Below are 21488 nucleotides of genomic sequence, written 5' to 3'. Positions count from 1 at the left end.
TATGCGGAGGAATCGCGATCCGAATCACAATCCGTTCGAAATCCCATCAATACCCTCAGAACATTTCAAATCCCATTCGTCTATAAAATAAAAAATATCCAAATCGCCAAAATATTATATGGCCAAAGATTTGTTAAGCCAACAATATCAAACAAAATTTTGATGCCTTTTCTTTCAGTATCATTCTTTGTTCTTTCGATCAAGTCAAATCTTACGTTTTACACCCTATCATGTTGACATCTTCAGTGATCAGCTCATCAAAACAGTTTCTGCATATGTATTGTCACTATTGTGCATTTGTATCGTTGACAAATGAATTTCAGTCTGGACTCTAATGTAGTCATCAACAATAGTGTATGTATGTATGTATGTATGTATGTATGTATGTATGTATGTATGTATGTATGTATGTATGTATGTATGTATGTATGTATGTATGTATGTATGTATGTATGTACGTATGTATGTATGTATGTATGTATGTATGTATGTATGTATGTATGTATGTATGTATGTATGTATGTATGTATGTATGTATGTATGTATGTATGTATGTATGTATGTATGTATGTTAAAAAAATGCAATGGCATCATACTTTTTTAGATTTTTGTTTCAAAAGAAAATTCATGAAATGCTATAAAGTGATTCCAGATTTTATGTTTAATTATATTATTAACATCAGAGCCATTTGATGGCATAACAATGTTATTCATTCATTTTTGTTCTCGAATTACTTGCCAAATTGTGGAATCTGACAATGTAACAAAACAGGAAACCAGAATTCTTTCCAGATCCCACACACCCCTTTACCAAGTACAAGCCGCTCAAATCCCCCTCTACTACCCCCAGAACTTTCAAATCCCCTTCAATTCCCTCAGCCCACTCCATTTGTGAATGCAGCCAATATGGCAGCCCCATAACAGAAGTCTTAGGATTCTTTAGCTGTCGCTGTTCACACAGAATGTTGGCGAATTAACATGTAAAGGATACTTATGAATTCCAGTATGTGCAAAGTTAGTGTTGATAAAAATAACGATGGTCGGATCATGGACTGATGAGCGCTTTCTCATTGTCAACACTTTTAAAGTCATTTGGAATTTTACTACAGGGAGGCAAGATGGAAGGATTCTTGGTTGATGGTTGGCCTTATTACAAATCAATACTAACTCGCAGAAGTAATGTTTTTGTTTATTCCCATGAAAGACTCGCTAAGACAATCTGGTTTGAAGTACCACATGAAAGATATGGACCTTTGGTCTTCGAGCGCGCATGCACGGTGATATGTGTTATACATGCTCATAAAAATACTCGGATCGACCCGTTACAAAGCTAATAAACCTCAATGTTCGCTGGGCGTGCATTTAGTGACAAAACTAATAAAACAACGTAATAAGAGGTTGGTCAATTTACTGCCGAGAGTACCAGGCTGGTTCCTTTCTCGTACAAGTTGCTGCAAATTCTAAATCCAAACATAAACCGTGCCTTGGAATCCGATTTCACTGTAACGAGATTGAGACAGAATTACGACATTGGGAATGTCGAAAGCGTATGACATGCGTATGACAGTGGATTTAACGAGATGTTCTGGTGTTTGATACGCCAATAAACTTAATTTCGTCTCAGGCCTTCTGAACTCACAACAGCACATGATTATTTTAATATCAAATTGAAATAGTTTCAATACTGGAGAGGACTCGGGTATTTAATGTTAAAAAGAAGTGTGAATTAAATGTATTGTTTGGGCTTATAAAACATGTCTCTGTTAACGTCTTTGAGCCAAAGAATTACATTACACGTGTTACATATAAAGTCGAGCATTGACAGTAGAGCCCCCCCTCTACTGTCTATGAGTCAAGTAACTGTTATTTCGTTAAAACCGTTTCAATTGGATGATCTAGGTTTATGGACGCTTTCGATTGCGTATCTCAGCAAAACTGTTCGGGATAACAAAAGTTGCATAAATTAATCATGATAATAAGTATTCCGATTTGCAACGTATCCGTTATGTTAATTGAGTAGGTTTTGTCAGCCCGGAGCTGAGTATGCATAGAGTATGCATTCACGAACATTGGAGAGCATTCCATTTCCACTTGTTCAAAGGACTCTTGATACCGAGACCAAAACGAGTTGACCATGGCTTTATGGTTGGCAAGGTCGAGCTCAGGTCGCATTATATTTTCTCTATCCCTAACGTTAATGTTAAATTAATTTTAAACTGTATGCATACAATGCTGTAACTACGTTCCGATTTATCTTCCTTTGTCACACGAATCGCAATGTGGACATTCGGACTGGCGGAAAAACAAAAGCCTCCACGGAGTAGACCGCATTAGCGATAATAAAACAACGTCGCCGCATAGAGCTTTCTTTAATCCACAGGATTTGGACCAACAACATGAACAGAAACTATTCAATCGCTCGCAGGAAACCAAGAATACTCAGAATAATTACGCATCATGAAAGAGCGGCCAAAGTCAGCCATGGTCAGCAGCCGTGGAAGTAATGTAAAAGGGTAATCGTCCCGAAAGTTTCCGAGTATAAAAATACGATGTCAGCCATGATCAGCAACTGTGCAGGTAACGTAAAAGGGTATACCTGCCGAAAGTTTCCGAGTATAAAAATACGAAGCCAGCCATGATCAGCAGCTGTGGAAGTAACGTGAAACAGTAAACGTGCCGAAAGTTTCCGAGAGTGGCAAGACTGATTACGTTCCTGGGGAGAAAGAATATATCGTAAATCTGCACTTCTGGCCTGTCAGAGTCTCAAGAGTACTGTGGATTACAACAATATCAGCAGCTCATGCAAATTGCAACGAAAGCGGCACACACATGCGTAGGCTTTGTAACATACCGTCCAACCCTATACTAAATACTTTATCTCTCCTCTGCGTTGCGCTATCTATTTTGTTTTAATTTATTAATAATAAAGGAGATGTTAGGAACCGACGATTTTCTCAGTAGCCCTTAACTTTCCTTGGAGATATTTGCATACTGCAAACCCCGCTTTCATTTCATTTCGTCTGCGCTCAATTCCCTCATTGCAATTACTTTCTCGAAGGTATATATGCACTCAGCGTGTTATCGTGGCTATCTTTACTTAATCAGAGCTTGGAATCTCCCATAAGGTTTTAGCTCCATTTTTTATCTACAAGTTCTGCTGGCCCGATCTGCCCTCGATGTATGCTTCTTATCATGCCAATTCCCATTTTGACCGCTCTGTGTACAGTGTGCGACTAATCCCATCGTGTTATTAGTTTTGTTGACGTCAACGTTGTTTTCCACCACTCCTTTGACTTTATACATTGAAACGTTCGGAATGTACGAAAAGCTGGGGATTTTCTGATAATCGGAATATTGAGCTTGTGCGGTGTGTTTTTTCCTAAATTCCTCTACGCTTAGTCCAGTAGTCGCCGTGCGTTTTAATGATTTTCCAGAACAGTTACTGTGTTCTGTTTGTAAAATACAGCTTCTCGTTGTATTCCCAATATCATATCGAATTCAAAGTGCCCGGTCTTCAACCGTTCACCACAGCTTGTACCTGTTGTTTGTCCGATTCTGACGTTGGCAACTGGATTCGACGCTAGGATATTGAATTCATTTGTCTATAATTATAACATAATATTGCATCGTGTACAAAACGCACAGTGTAAGTTGGCAGGACTAACGCCTTGCATTTCAAAATAAGCTTACGTTTGGTCCGATGGAGAATTTAATAAAACACGTTCTATTTTAAACGAACAAAAATTATGAGACTATGAACAAAAATTATGAGAATATTTTCAATAGTTACAGTTATTGTCCCTTTGAGAACATAAAATAGCAACAACAGTCCAAGACAGGGCAAGTGCGGTGACACTATGAGAAGTTTGCCCTCGTAAATAGTTCAGTGTCTGCTTGTTGGTCGAAGCATAATTTCTTTCGACTATAGGTAATATCGTATCTGAGTATAAATCAGAGAGTAGACTCTCTGTTATAATCCATCAAATCAGAACATGAAGCAGGGGCACTATCTTAAATCTTGACTCAAAACAATCCAATTATGAAACATTACGCAAATATCCAAATCTAATGATCTAGGTTCTCTGATTTAAAAGAGATGCATTAAGGCCATGTGTCTATCGACATCAACATCGGAATACAAGTTAAGTAGTAGTGCAAATATTAGTAACAGTACATGAAATAAAATTGATATTCGGGCGAATTCGGCATACCGAACTGTTATTGTAACATGATAGTGAACGTTTCTGAAGTATCGTGTTACTGTAATAACCCGGTATGGAGAATTCACGTGAATGGCAATTATTCATCAAGCAATTTTTGAATACAATAATAGGAATAAAAGAGTTAACTTTGATAGAGTGTAGATGAGGGTTTTCATAATTATTTTTATGGCGATGCTCAAATATCTCTATTAGGTTTTGTAAAGTACCAGGAAAGCGGAATTTCTCATGATTTAGGTTGTGTGAAATGAATATGTATGTACCAAAGCCTGTGACAATCATCAAAACCCGTATCTGTAGTGACATGCATGATATATAGGCACATTTTGAACATCTCTTATGTGGGTTGTTATGATTAATGATATCTGGAATTGACGTCCGTGACGAAATTAATAACCAAAATCCAAACAAAGGCGAGTTATATTTTGACCATTGTTTTAGTTCGTATTGTTTGCACTGAGCACTATACAATTACACTGTAAATGCGGGCAAAGCAAGGGCCCTAGGGATTCCTCGTGGACGAAGCAAAATAACGCGGGTTTGATTGTATCGAACAAAGTCACCGTTTGGATTTTGACAGCTCGATTTCGCAAACTGTCTCTCAGTTGTTCAGTCTCGCGGCGGCAGGATTTTCAAGTTGATCAGAACTTGAAATAACTCACGAAAAGGACACAATCTCCAAGTTACAGTGTAGCATTCCCGTGGTATCCATGGCGCGATGGATCAACTTCTTACAATATTAATCCTCAAATATCATAGGCAGATCAAAGCCAACTTACATGTAGAAATGAAATTTAGATCGGGGTATTTACTTCCTAGGCACACGTACAAACCAAATCGGATAAATTCACATAAAATGCAACACAAAAGAAATCAGTACAGTGCCATATCTTTTCTGAAAGCCGTAGCGTTTCATTTGACGCTGTTCTGTCTTGTACATTATAATGGGAAGGAACAACACAGACTGGCCACCCCACACCCATCCCCACGTACTAAAAGCGTGAGATTTCAAGTTGAACTTGAGAGTATAGTAGTATCGCCATCATCACCATGTACTGATGTGCCCTTCATTAACTTCAGTAGCCGGGGGTAAGTAGGGCTGCGGTTTAATATCTTCACACTTGATAATGAACGAGATGGGTGACGTGATACGACCTCGTCGGATGCATAAAAGCATCATCAACAGAACAGACGCAAACGACGCAGAATGCTGCTGCGTTGAACTGTATCATTGACGTTGAATCGTGACCTTCAAAACATTCTCTTCTCTATAGTCTCAATCGAGTCGGATTGGCGAAACGAAGGATATTATCGGTAAACAGAAATCATGTTTGCGTTTAGAGTTTCAAAATCCCCGACATGTAATTAATTAATACCTTATAAATTGACATCTTAATGCATTTGCTACCGCCGAGGTGCTCTGCTTCGTATATGGCCATCAAGACTTTTCCCATTAGCCTAACATCAATCATCTGTGTTAGCTATGTCTCTTCGTAATGCTCTCCGTTTTCCCCCTGTTACTAGGTGATTACGGACAAAGCTACATTTATTTGATTCGAGTGGAGATGTTTCCACCGCGTGAGTGCTTATTTTATTTGTTTTTTCGCTAGGATGAGTACAGGTGAACTTCGAGACGACTGCTTCTTTCTCGGGCACGGTTGTACAATTATTCTGGCGAGCGATTGTCAAAATCACTTTGTGCCTATAGGATATTATTAAATTTGTCGTGTCGCAAACTGAAGCAATATTGTATCCGTGCCTGAATATGTTAGTTATGAACGCCACAAATTCATGAATTCATGACTGACGCAGCGCAACCTATCTCGCCTCGCAATTACATTTTCAATAAATATTTAAAGTGAGGGACATCTTCCGGCATGAATACAATAATTCGAAGCATCGCGCGTCTTTATTGATTCTCTGCTCATTGCGTCGGACTGAAAGTACGGAAATCGACTGGAATTCAGAAGAAATATGGTAGTATTTTTATTCAGGAAGTACATATGGACCAAAAAAAGTCATCAATGCCACTCGCTGCTTGAAGCGTGTTCTGGCAAACGATGCAGGTTCGAACACTGGCTAATCCGAGTATCGCTTTCGTCTTAGCAAGCACTCATAAAAATTGAAATATGTGTCATTTCATGAGCCTGACAATAGTGGGACTGTATATTGCACGACTACTGACAAGACGCATTATCTTCAACTCAGGCACGCATACATGAGTGAATCGTGATCGCGACGCAATTCAAAAGATATGATACCGCGAAAATTGACTTTGGAGTTCACATTATTGTTCATCAACTTCTTTGAACAGACATCGTATAGGGAAGGACAATTGTATCTTTGTATAAAGTATAGTAAGTGGAAATTATCAAACCCAACGTAATTGGAAAATATTTTCATCCGTCGATAAAAAAGAAAAATAACATAAAAATATACATGCCAGTGTTAAAAAACAATCAATAGATAAATATAAATAAATGCACATTGGCTCCATCCAGGCCCCCTCCTCTCCCAGAGGACCGTGACTGATGAGGGATCGGAGTCCCCCAGCTAACTTATATCAGCATACCACTGGAAGGAAACTAGCAAAAGATCCACCATACACGTACGAAAAACGGCCCGGTCTTATACGCTGACTATTTGCATGTCTTTCCGTCTCTTTCTCTGCCATTCTCTGTCTGTCAATTCCTGTCTGTTTCTGTCTGTCTCTAGACATGCCCCTCTTTCAAATCGCAACGTTGGCTTTCTCGACCCACCGTGACCGTGTCACACGTCAACGCGATTTTTGAAGGCATAGACTACTGCAGTTTTCCCTTACGGCTTGATGTTTCTCAACACGGTCTCGAAATCATAAGGCACTGACATTATTCACATACAGCTCTTTCTTCCGATTACATGACATTCCAAACATGAGATATGCGTTAATGAGTGATATGTGATCTTGATCACGGTAATAGATGGACAAAAATATGCAATAACATAGTGGGCGTTCATGGGGTATGTAGTTACTGATAATGCGTGCGGTGCAGTTCAGTATGTGAACTCCAGAAAGCCTACAGCCATGTTACTAATTTATGTCAATACCGACTGTGCACAAGACATGTGTTTCCTTGAATAAAATTTGCTGTTTTGTTGAAAACACCACTAATAATTTACACTATATATTCACTCAGTGTCATCCTCTTAAGTACTGAAATATAGAGGCGAATACGAAAAATAGTGCTTGCATTAGCGAATTAACGTCCCACGCGTCTGTCATAAATTCAGAAGACATTCAAATATGTCGAAACTATACTACGCTGTATATGGAGCAGTGTCACTCTGCCATATTAAGGCCACACTAACATAGATATTACAGCAGAGGCTGGTAGAAGCAACACGCGATTGTCGTATCCAGCCAGTGGCTAGAAAGTACTACATGTAAGGCCAAAGGTCAGGGATCTGAAACGAAGAACCACGTCAATTATGAATGAATAAATGGAAAGAGCGTGAGAAAAATAAATATATAAATAAAGAGATAGAAATAAGCTTCAGAAATAATAAATAATCGACAGATGGACAAATGGAATAAGAGATAACAAATAGATAAATAAATAAGTAAATAAATAAATAAATAATAAATAAATAAATAAATAAATAAACGTTCATCGAATTAGATAGTCATCAATTCACAGACTTTACGACGATATACTGTGTGCCTTACTGTCAAACAAAATAAAAGTCAAGTAAAATTTAGGTATCTAATGCCATGCAGACAGACTTACATAATTCCAAATTGTGGTCGGAATTTATGAATAAATAAAATTCAGGGTGAATTTCAATGTCTTTACTGGCACCGAAATAGCTTAACTGATTAACAAAATATGGCAAAGATGGTGCATTTTTTAAAACATTCGACAGCAAAGACTGTTTAATGTAAATAAATTATGTATGTGTGTTTGTTTATTTGTTTGTTTGTTTGTTTACACATGAAAACGTGGGCAAACGGTCAGACAGCAAACATAGCTGGAGTAGCATACAAACAAAATTTACAAACCTAGGCAGTCTGAGAGGTAGATATTATACAGACGTTGGACGGGCTAAGGAGATCAAACGTTTATCAGAAGCAGTAATCGATTGATAAAAAGATACAGGTTTCAAGCCTTCAACTTTGAAATCATCAATCAAACAGGCATTTATCTTAGCGGCTTCTGAGGTGTCGAATGAGTAATTCTCGGCTCCTAATGGAGAAAATCTTCCTTAGAAGTCGTAAAAGAGAGCATTAAATGCCATCTTTCCACTGAGAGGTGGGCTTAAAAAGTGCGAGTTTGAGGGCAATGTGCTCTAATCTCAAGGCTTTCACTTTGCTGCCGGTGGCAGAGTTGTCAACTAACGCGTATCCATGGTTACACATTTCGGTTGTACGTACGCCTAAATCTTATATCTACGTATATTGTCATTAGAAACGAGAAACCAGGCTTTGTAAAGGTTTTGGTTCCTCATGGAAGGACCGTGCTCAAAACTTGCGGGCGGGTGTTTTCAAAGGCGATGTGTGGCTTGAATAAAACAAAGAGCCGATTCCGTTTAAAATCGAGAGAGTGCAATTAATAAGCGAATTTACGTCCATCCAAACTCGAAACTCATTTTCATAGTAATTTGCTGACATATCGGACAACCTTCAGACAAACAAAAGACAGAAAACACCATAGAATACGGGACAATAAACTTAACGGGGTAAATAAAAGATGTATACACAGCCGAATGTGTGATCAATAAATAATGTCAGGTGTTTTAGAAGAAGTGGGAATTTCCTGCCCTACGTGTTGCACCTGCCATAGATCAATTTGTATGTCAAGTTGTGGCTCCGATGAATCCGGTGATGACATCACTCTCAACATCAACTCTTGGAAAGCTTATTTAAATTAGTGATGTCTGCATTCATTCTCACATAGTCACTGTAATCATATATACAGATCTGTCCATCATCTCTACGTTACAAATGCAGTCTACGACGCCCTCCTTAAATGCAGGCTCTATCATGATGCTAATTTTCTCATTGGATTACGACATGTTTTACATGGTTTCATATCTTTTTAAAATAAAATGTTAATTGAGACACAATATAATGCATTTATGTAATTATACATGTATGTCAAGTACGCCAATGCGCCATTCTTTCTGGACGACAGCTCATTTCGGCTTTTGGTAGCATAGTAATAGGTTATACAAGTTTTAAAATAGGACTCACTAATATCATAGATTTGGTTAATGCTGTAACAATGGCGTTCTCATGATAGGGTTCTGTTCAGAACAAATTGATTGAAAAATATGGAGATTATTTATGAAACAGCGCAAACTTTTCATATACCCTCTTAAGAACTATCCGATTGTAGCATTTGGCATATGCTTAGCCAAAATTACCAAAGTTGTCGCTTTTCGTTGTCTGTTTATTCTTCTTCTGTCATGGCCTACCACCATCCAACCATCCCATTGTAGACTATGTTCATTCCTGGGCGCTGAATCTTTGCTCAACGATGCTCGCTTAATTTCGAAATCTGCTGCCTCTTTTCTGGTGCTTAAACAACAAGGAAACATTCTTTACAACGCCAGATATCATATATATATATATATATATATATATATATATATATATATATATATATATATATATATATATATATATATATATATATATATATATATATATATATATATATGACATCTGGCCATATATATATATATATATATATATTATAATATATATATGACATCTGGCCATATATATATATATATATATATATATATATATATATATATATATATATATATATATATATATATATATATATATATATATATATATATATATATATATATAACAACAATTGACCATGTTATAGAGCACTCGCCTACTTAGAGGGTGTACACAACGCGCGTTTTTTCTAAATCCTGTCACAGTCCCTCTGTGGACTGTGATCCTGTGAATACCCACCAACAACAGAGTTGTGGCTGAAAAAAAACTCGCAGGCGGTGAGATACTCAATTATGATAATTAATGAATTTGTCAAAATTATGCGAGTTAACAGAAAGAAAGAGAACTTCCATACATTTCTTGCTATTGATCTTGACTGTTTTAATTAATATTAAAACATTTTGTTTGATAATTTTAATGCGTGCAGTAAGATCATAATTACTGAGTCATGGTACAAAGACACGAATAAATTATAAATCAAGAAACAACAAGTTATCACAACTACATCAGAGTGCATAATGAACTTAAACCGGCGAGGGATGTGCTGGCAAAACTCGGAAGTGTATCTCACACAACGATGGCACAACAGCTGACGCACGGAATAACCGCGTCGAAAGGCTGAGGACCACCGGTAAAGGCGTCGGATGGAGTCTCACAACCACCTTTGAGGAATGCCGTGCTAGCGTCCATTACGAGAAACAGATATTTATGTATTGCATCATCAGCGGGGGTGATAAACGTGTAGAATCATAGAATCAAAATCAGTGCTTCTCCTTGGCCAAGGCTCTTTGAGATCACGTGCGGAAAGTGTCCACTGACATTATCAAAGTAGTTAAAATATACGTACTGTCTCTATTTCTGGGTTCTTGCATGAAACGTTTGCGACTTATGGGTGTAGATTATAGGTGTAAATTTGGTGCATAGGCCGGTGACTGTAAACAAAACACCATTGCAGGTTTACGAGCACAGCGAATGATGAAAACTTAAAATTTTAAAAAGCAGCTCTTTTTCGAACTTGTTATTGATTTTCATGAATTTTGTTTTTCTATGAAAAATTGTTTGTGTTGTTTTACTTCTTGAAACATGCTGGAAAACCTCAACTCTGCTTGCAGCCAGACAAGACGATCAGTGAAACATTGTACGGTCTGTACCGAAAAATCAAATTTCCGTGCACAACTCTCACCATGCATGGCTGAACATACACTTTTACCAAAGTTTGGACCTCATCTTAATTGGCGGTCCACGGGACTTTCATATAGATAAGGATAACAGCTTTTCCTCACATTGTTGCAATGCTTATTTGTCACAGGAAAGCAAGTGGGAATCGAAAAAATCCATTTTGGAGGTCACAAACGAAATCATCCCTTTGTATTCAGCAAAGGGTTAATTTGTGACATTTTTGCAGCTATATTGTCATTATTTTGTACTAGTACACTGACTGACTGCATACAAGTATTCCTTATTTCCTTGATATCACAAAAAGGTCAAAAAGAGTGACTTTGTCCCTTGCATAAAAGAACAACATTACTCTGCAGAGAAACATAGACAGAGTCGCAACACTTGCATGCCTTTTGTTCCATGGTCGTCTCGGTAGACTATTGGCTTTTTATATTAACATGAGCTTCAAAGGTGTTAAACTTTTGGAGGCTTTGTTTGTATTGTGGTTGATAATTACACGAGATTATGCGAAAAATAAGACGAGATGCATCGTACTGCCAGTCGCGTAGCAACCATAGTTACTTTGTGAGCTCTCAGGCCAGAAACACTGCTTCACGCCAATCAAAACATAACACGCCAGCAGTTTCATAAACATGTCCTTCCTTGACGCACGTGTAAAAGACAGTATGACTGACCGTAAACCATTGAGTAAAACCAGACAGTATCGATAAAAGACTTTCAAATTTGGTTCAAACACACTCATTATATATTCATAAAAATATGAGAGGAATTTTTAAAACAGTAAAACTCACTTTTCTAAGGCTCAAAACACTCCCGTTTTCGCCAGCACGTCAATTCTGCTCAGCACCACACACGACAACAACAACACAAACTTTGCCGAACATACTTTCGCTTAACGATTGGCGAAAATCCGAAATTACCGAAGGATTCATGGTCGGCACTCTTCGGAAAAGAGAGGCGAGAGCAACCTGAGGCGAGGCGAACATGGATGGGTTACGTAACCGCTTCACGCCTTAAACAATACCCGTTGCCACTCTATCTATGTTTCTCTATGGTAGAGAGAATGTACCGATTTAAATTTTATCTATCTTAATGTCATCAACTTTTGAAGTAAAGTGGTTAACTCATCCCAAGTGTGCTGTCCATTGAGATGTCATCATGATCACTGTATTTTTTCTGAAGCGTGGCTTGAAGCATATCTTTCATACTTTTTTTCAAAATAAAATTTACCGGATAAGAAGCAAGCCTGCAGTTGCAATAATTACATGACAAGATAGATTCTAAATTTAAAAATGCATTGACCACTCACAGCTATCTCACGCAGACATCACATCTGTTCAAGTAATACCCTTCTTATTGAAATAAATCAACCATGAGATTAAAACATGTTAGATTTAGAAAATAAATCATGTCCGCGTCCCTACTTAATGGAGCCATGCTTTCATATTGTGATGATGTTTTCATCATTCTGATGATATTTTCAGCATTTTGATAATAATTTTGATAATGTTTTCAGGAATAATGTTTGATAATATTTGATAATATTGAATCAATATTTTCATCATGGAAAAATGATACGTGTTCATCCTATTGTCTCTACAGTATGCTGACATAAAAGTGTTAGCCTTGCAAAAACACGCAAGGTGTGTTTTTTGTGTAAATATTGTTGACGACAAATTATGAGTTCTAGTTGGCCCCGGATGAAAAGTTGTCTTTCATCAAACACTTGTACGCTACAATAGTCTAAATACACGCTTGGTTGACAGGTACATGTAGGATATTACATGAAGGCATTGCATCATGCCTTTGGGAACAAGAAACTTGTTAAAAAAAGGAAAATACACGAAAGTTTCTACTGACGGAGCTTTAAGGAAATATGTACTGAAAGAAATGGTACACCTTGTTGTTGTCCTGCATTTTGAGTCGACAAGGGTGCGACCTCAGTCTGTGCAATTTTCGTCAACCAGTTTCCATCACCTTCGCCGGTCCCTGAAAGAATTGTCATCATTTCTGAGGACGAATGATTTGCTCCCAAGAAGGGGAATAGATAGGGTCAAGTGGATGGCGACGAGTTCACGTCATCAGAATTCTCGACAAACGCCGAGTGACAAGCCGAGTTGTCAAGTGACCTACGGAAAGAAATAAGCGGTTTTGCATGGGTGTTTGCGATGACCATACATTTCTCTTGTCGAAAAAGCTTTGATATTGGATGATTAGGTCCATTTATAGCTCAAATAAGGCAAACTATTTGAAAAGCTTTAATTACGTGCCGTTATGGATGGTCGTGTATCGTTTTGACGTTTTTCACGACTTCTACTTTGTTTCTGCGAATTGTGATATATTTTTACACAGTTGAAAATACAAAATTGTTTACAAAAGAGTGACTGGTAAGCTCAAAGGCCGAGGGGATTCTCCCGGATCATTATTAGGCTGCCAAATCCGCGCAATATTGTTTTCATTCAAAAGTTAAACGGTTGCGAAATAATAACAGTTACTACAGTCTAAATATGTCGTGCTGCAAAAGCCATCATCAAACTCTTTCTTCATCAGCCAATTTAGTCATTTATTTCGTGAACCATTTCAAAAATAAACATTTAAATGTTTTTTCAGTCCTTTTTATTTGCCTATTCCAACATACGCAGTTCCCTCAATCACTGGGAATTCGTGCTAATTGTCTCCTAATTATCTGATGGCAATTATTCTCCATGAAATTAAAATTTATATGTAGGTTATTTATCTTGCACACGCATGCGCACCTCCAGCTCAAAGGCTCGGGTGCCTTCGTGTGCGAGACAGTTTTTATCTCGGCACTATTGGCCCATGAAACAGACAGTGACTGCATTCGTGTGAAACCTTTATTGGGTCTGGTACGCGCGAAATCAGGTAAGACGAAAATTCATGTTCGGAAGCCGAGTGCTATCATTTTTGCGTCAAAACACTGGTTTGTTCGGCAACGTTAGGCAGGCGTGTAATGTGACTGTAGTGTTGTGAGACACGAGATGGAGATACTGTATAGCTTTTTATCTGCAGCAGGACTGACAAAATCGTCATGCGATGATAGACGGCCTGCCCACTGAGTTTGGCCAAGCAGTAGATGTGACGTCACAATCTTGATGTTCATCGCAATATAATGATAGGGGAAAAAAACCCGTTTGCTTCATGATAGATGGTCCCGAGATATTCGACGTAAAACTTACACCGTTTTTTAGGGGAGCAGTTTTATAGGTCCTTCGCCGTTCGCCCGTAACCGCTCGCGGCGACATTTAGTTCCGCAGGGCCGAGCACGGTCTTAGACATCTCAGGATCTCAACGTACTGAGTGTTGTTTGCGTCACGTGGCATGCGCATTTTACTCAACTGGCAGCATTTCCCGGCACGACGGCGTGATCAATCGATTTGCGCTCACCCGAAATCTGCTCCTTGAGCACTATATACGGTGATTTATCAAACCGTGAAGTCGATGTTGTTGATTTCACGTAACAAGATGACGCGACTATAAAACACCAGCGCGCTGCAGCAAAAGATCATGGCGATTCACCCGGACGAGCAGACGGGCGCACCGTGGCATTAACGCGAGGAAGCTGTCCAACAAGATATATTGTTATTTTTATGATTTTGAAAACCCCGTTCCAGTTGCAAAGTCTTCTTCCCCTCAATTATTCACGAGGATGAAGGTCGTAATACCTTCAGCCAGCGATTCTAGCGGTGACAGCGTTTGCATTCTTCTAAATAAGCGCTATCGCTGGAATTTCGGAAATCCGATTTTCAAAGAATCGGTCGGCTCATATCCTCTTGACAGGCTGTTATGTTGCTTGCGTCAGGCAATTTCCGTGGCTCGCTAATAATTCCTGCCTTCTTCTTGAGAGAAGGATTATCTTTACTCCTGAGAACCGTCGCGCCGCACAACCGATTATGGTGACGGGTAATATACACTATGCGTAGCAGTGCCGTTCAGAACAGTGGTCAAAACTGTAACAGCATATTTAAGTTGTAGTATTAATATTTGTATCACCTGCCTGACAGTTTTACTAGGAAGAAATGAGTGATTGCACATCTTCATCAAACTCTATCCATCTGATATTTTATTTCTTTGGAAAAACCGTTCTTCGAGTTTGTTGGTTTTTGATCGATGACATGACTGTCGCAATGAACATCTGAACGATCGAGGCTTCATCAAATTGATGAGCAATTTATTATAACTTGCGCATTGACTGTTTCTGCGTACGATTTAGTCAGTTTGTAAAATTATTCATTTTTTCGGTCTACTTGACTTTCTGTTTAAATTGATCGAGAAAGAGATGCCATACACAGATCGTTTGGAATGAGAGATGGGATGGGTACGTGAATGATCTATTAAAAGTCTTATAAGCGTCAAAGAAGATCAACAGAATTATTGCCATAAAAACGATGATCGAAATATAAAATTTTCGATAGGGATGGATCGGTTTGGGGACAACCTCAAGCTGTTCACACTAAGTTTTTATACTACCTTGAATAAAAAACAGTACGCAAAACGGTGAGCATTCATTTGAACTGGACAGATTCCGAAGGGGGCGCTGCGATGATGATTTTACTGGGCGCAAAGTTCTCTGTTCTTAGTTTATGTGTCTGTAAAACTGAATGATCATAGAAGTCGATCAGTATGGATTCCATACAAATTTCCAGCTTTGAATTTTTTAGGTTTTTTTCCAGCTTTGAATTTTTGAGTGTTTTTTTCTCAAAGTCAGTTGGGGGGACTTTTCTGTAGACAAATATTTCTCTTGAGGCTCTGAATTTGTGGAATTTAGCTCTACAAATCGTATTGCTAGACAGTCGGGTCTTCTAAGATTATCCCATGGACTTCTTGTGATTGGAAATACTGAAAAGCTCTGAGTTCTCTAATTAGCCTTGAAAATGACTCGATTCAGAGTTAAATTGCCCCAGGTTTCCAGCGTAACGGTAGTCATTTATTCCAAGTACCCACTTCCCACTTCCCTTTACATTACTAGGTTGCTTAAAAAGAGAGAGTGCATTAATTTAGGCCGTCTTTTTTATGCAAATTATGAGTTTATCTGCATCCTTAACTTAACCATGAATTATTTAAACCTTTCAATCACGATGCCTTTTCCGATACGAAATGAATTTGATGTACGCTTTGAAACTGAGAAAGTGTATTTGGCAAATGCTTTCTATCAGTTCAATACGATACTTTTTTGTGCATAGACGTGCTCCAAGTCTGTGGGCATACAAATATCAAAATATAACAAGTTGAAGGAATAACTGTAGCAGACTGTGGCGTTAGTGGTAGGCTGTTGCGTAGATCGTGGCTTAACCAGCCAGTAACTGCATGCGAGAAAAACCAAGCGTCTGGGGCCAGTCTACTTGGTGTACTGTACACTCTAAAATAATAAGTTCACACAAATATATATATATATATATATATATATATATATATATATATATATATATATATATATATATATATATATATATTATATATATATATATATATATATATAATATTCAATCATCCGAGGACACCTGCGAAGACATGGGGTTAATGCGCACTAGCTCGTAATCTTGTTGGTAGATTGTAATTATTTACAGCAACTTAAGGAGGCGGAAACTAAGGCTATCATGAACCTGATTGGCTGCCTAGAAATATTGAATTATAACATAGATATTTAACCAACCAATAAGCTACAAACTTCCGAGATGTATTGTCAGAAGAGAGTTGAAACAAAACCGTCGAGTAAGACTAGGGTTTTCCTAGGCCTCCCTAGCTTCATCCCTAAACCCAATCCTGGCGACTCCCCAGCGTACTAGTGATTTTTCCGAAACGTTGTAGGTGTTCACTTATCTTCATCGTTGCCGAGTTCAGATTTCGAGACATGTTAAAAAACTCTAAAGACGTCACATGACGTCATAATGGATTCGTTCTGTTGACTGAGGTCACTGATGTTTCCTTGCGAATGGCGACAGCCATTATTGATGCAAACTTTGGAAGGGCCCCAACATATCGTATCTTACGGGCATGACACCATCAATTTTATGGACACATCCAAGTTCTCTTGATTTCTGCCAATAAGAGATACCATATCATTCAACAGCTGTGTCACTGGTGATATGCTTTACCAAATAAGCACGTTGCTATATTCATATCCGAATTTGATGAAATTCATAATGGAACCTGTGACATCATAACCTCTCCCTTTTGTCGGCACCGTGTCGCATTCAGTTATGTCGGGAAATGCTAATTATCTCGTGATGTCTCAAGTGATATTTTGATCACAAAAATGAAAAACCTAATGAAGAAGTATATATTTATATCGAAATCCGCTTTAATGGAACCTGGACTTTATCAAACCGGTTGGGAACAAACGCACGTGACGTACATGTAGCTTGGTCATCGATATAAATGGTCAACTTCACTAAGCTGTCCACACTTAGTTAGCAACGGTTATTAATTCTGGGATTACAATAAGACTAATTTCAAGAGTGCGGGCTCAATCTCCCTACTTTTAAATTGCGACAATAAAAACAGACGTGAGATGAATTTTAAGTTTTGTCACCGTGGTATCGCGTTCCAAACAACTTGAAAAACATAATAAATAGATAATACCCTTTAGCTTTTCATAAAATGACCACGCACAGTCGATAAGTCTTTGTGTCATGATTGACTCTCAGAGCTGTGGGGGATATCTGTGGCAAATAATACGAAATAATAACGGAGTAAGATAAGTTGCCTGTGCTCAGATCATAAATATATCACTCTGTCCTTTCGGGTGTTATCGAGTACATATCACGGGGCTTCTCAATGGTTTTAATATTCCTCGGCGGCTTGGGGTGATTTAGAGCTCATAATAAAAACGGCATTCGCATTAATGCCAACTGCACAGTTCAACCAATACATCAAACAAAATGAAGGGCTTATCCAGTTTTAACGATTGCGTAAAGATTTTCCCCATGGGCTGATGTTTTGCGACCGATCGAGTTCAATGAGCACAGTATTCATACCTAGTTTGTTACAGAGCAATAGGACTGGTGTACCATGTTTTGATATTTCCGCAGTTTAATAAATCTGTTTGCATTAGCTACAAATCTTCTGAAGGTGCATGCGTTTTGTACGTAAACGAAAATGTTCCCATATTTACCAGGAAATAGAATAGAGACTTAATCAGAGGAGGAGGTTGTCACGTTATTTTTTTTTCGGCAAGAAGTGCTTTTGATTTTTTTATTCCCAACCCAACCTGAAACATGTGGTTGCTCTCTCACCACTGCGCAAGTATATTCCGACGACGTACTTCCAGTATCTACCAGAAGTTATGTCATCGAATTGTGTATTATGTTGTGCCGACAGCACGATCGACGATGTCCCGTACTTCAGGCGGTCGAAACACACTTGACTTCTACTATGAAAAGACTAGATGAATTTTCAAAAAATGGCGACTTTCTCAGTAGAGTGCGCTTAAGGGTATTTGGACTTCCAAACTTTTGAAATACTTTTTTGGTCTATCACTAATTGGGGTTCATTTTGAAGCCTATCGAGTGAATAAACTTTTTAGTAGCGTTTAAGTTTTGTTACAATCGTAAAATTATTTTCCCTAGAGAGTTAACCCGCGGGTTGCGGCCATTTTGAATTTCAAGTGTCGAGATATATTAGGTAATTAGAACCAAAGTTTTGCAGGTTGACCCCGATTTTCATTCTCAACTTTGAAAGGAAATGATTTTAAGTTCCCTTACGGAAAGTTCGAGGAAAAGTTGAAGACTTTCAGTTTCGATACGTGTACTATCTGAAGGGTGCAGAATCACTGTTGTTTTGAAAATAATGTTTACCGTTGTTTGTTTTTTGGGGAAGAAGGTCAGTTATGTCATCCAGCATCGTGATACACACACTGTGATTGGTCGACAAAACATATCTTCGACCCAATCAAATGGGTAGAACAGATAAAGAAAGCAATGGCATGATTTTTTTAAATATATACTCATGATAAAGCTCCCGTCTTCTCTATCAAAACTGCGAAATTCCAGTGACGTGTTCCGTGATATTATTTGAATTTGATCTTTCAGCACCATTTTTGTTGTAGTTTCCACAACTTTTGTTCTGTTTGTCAAAATACTGTTTCTTACTTTACTCCCAAACTTCTGCCAAAATGCTTGGTCTTCAACTCTTCAACACAGCCTGTACAAGAAGTACAACAACTGAGTCATTGTTAGAGAATTCATTTTGTCGTCAATGACAATAATATTGCACATTGTGCAAAAATGCACTTTGCCTGCACGGCTTGTTTTCACATTCTTTAAGGGGGCGGGGTAGGAAAAAGTATTCTTCTGTAACAAATTAATGAAATTGCTATCAAAAGTTACGGCAATTGCCACTGTAAGCTTATTTAAGACTTTGTTCGACTTCATTGTCGGTTTTCAGGTGACGTTTCACATCCCCTTATAAATGAAAAATCCAAAAAACTAATATGTCCTCTGTTTTCAAGCGATGTGACTGTACGCAATTCATGCCTCTTGAAACGCGCAGTGTACACTGGGTAACCACACGGGTGTGTGAGACAACATGTACAGACACCCGCATGATTGCAATAAATATTATGAATTTATTTTAGACTTTCGTAAAATGGTAAACATGTTTACAATTATTACGAATATAACAAAATAAAAATATAACGCTAATCGAAAACTGCCGGCACTCTGGCACATTGTTCACGTTAAATTCCAATTAGACACGACACGCAGCAACGGACGGGAAGTTGCAGCGCGTCGGCAGAGACGGTCGCTGATGCTACTAGACGTCCAGTGGCGTTGTAAAAAATAATAACAGATGAAAAGGCGAGGGAATTTCACTGTCAAAAAAGTGCATTGTGAATGTGGATCACGAAGTGCAATTTCATGCCGACTTCGCTGAAGTGGAGATTGTCTGCACGCATTGATCGGTATAACGATAGAGGGTCTCATTTGATAGAGGGCCTGACTTTTACAACCGCATATCGAACTAGGGAATCCAATATATGATAAACTAAGCGTATGTTCCGTTCCGCTTGGGCAACCTCTCCGTAAAGTATCAACCCGGTTTTCGTTAAAACCATGTGAAAAATACCATTGCATAAAAATACTCATTGCAACCATCTGTTCGCGTTACAGTTTTATTGTGCTAAACACCTAATAGTAGTACGCCTTTTATTTGCTCACGCAATTGTCATTTGGGTTCACCGGGAAGATGATAAAAAAGCGACGAGAAACAAGTGAGCGACCTAAGTAAGTAAAGAAACGCCCCAAAACGGATAGGGCGACTCGGAGGACGATTTACGACACCGCATGTGTCAGGCTCGACATTATTACCGTATATCGTAAAACCGAGAGCGTCACCAAGTTACTCGACATTCGCATTTAACGAGCCTTGCTTTATTCGATGCTCAACAAATTCGTGGCTATACGGTCGTTGAGTTGCAAAAGCAAGTTTCCACAATTCTCGAGCTCTTTATTCACCAACTTCGCCACCTGTTTTTGAAAAAAATCCTTTAACTTCCGACGCTACTACATAAGTTTTATCGTGAATTGCCGAAGATAGTAGGCATATTAAAATGTGATTTTAAAGAACATATCTTTATATTTGCGATACAATTTAGGACAAATTTCAGTGAGCAGCAATTTGTTATATCTTAATTTGATGCATGGCTTCCATTACATTTTAAAGTCTAGAATGCCATCTGAAATGATTACCGCATTTTTCCTGCCGTGTCGGCTACATTTCGTTGAACACCACACTAAATATGATAAATTGCGGTGACCATTTTTACATACAGTATGCTCCCCATGTATTTATATGAAATATTCTGCCTGCGACGGCGCAGCTAAGGTATTTTGCGGAAGTGAATTCGCCATGACAGGAAATATCACAACCTTACAGATCCGTGCATGCAGATTTAAAATTTCTGCCGCATACACTTTCTTTCCTCCGGTGATGGAATTATTTGAAGGCGATGGCGGGAAGCCGTTGACATGTGGCAACCCGAAGGGGCCGAATAACGCACGACTTAAGGTTGCCTAGGTGAACAATTTGAAAAATTCATAACGAGGCCGTATTGAATTACGTGTCAATTTATCATGCCTGCATAACGGAACAGGCTTGCGTAAACGGCAAGCACATGGAAATATAAGGACAGATGTACCGAACAGCTGAATACATAGCACATTTCAACCACTTACAAATAATGAAACAAGTCTTAAATGTTGCCAGTGATGAAGCGTTTTCGTGACACATGAATCTTTATTCGTAGTTGACAGTTTTGAGTGATCAAACAGCGTCGTTTTAATATATATCGGCATCATTTCACAGTTGCCACGAACATAACGACAGCGCTCGACTTC

At 38.4% G+C, this 21488-nt stretch overlaps 1 protein-coding gene across 1 annotated transcript in view; it reads left to right on the top strand.

Annotated features, from left to right (window-relative positions):
- The first annotated feature begins 13934 nt into the window (after window positions 1–13934).
- LOC139120124 (neuronal acetylcholine receptor subunit alpha-10-like) overlaps window positions 13935–21488 on the top strand; it is a 73921-nt gene continuing 66367 nt past the window's right edge. The window contains exon 1 of the mRNA XM_070684227.1: window positions 13935–14016. The gene's annotated coding sequence lies outside the window, so the exon portion shown is untranslated. The remainder of the gene's footprint in view (window positions 14017–21488) is intronic.

Source organism: Ptychodera flava, chromosome 20, assembly GCF_041260155.1.
Source record: "Ptychodera flava strain L36383 chromosome 20, AS_Pfla_20210202, whole genome shotgun sequence".
NCBI classification, from domain to species: Eukaryota; Metazoa; Hemichordata; class Enteropneusta; family Ptychoderidae; genus Ptychodera; species Ptychodera flava.
The sequence above is the reverse complement of the archived record's forward strand: the minus strand, read 5'-3'. Positions and strand labels throughout refer to the sequence as shown.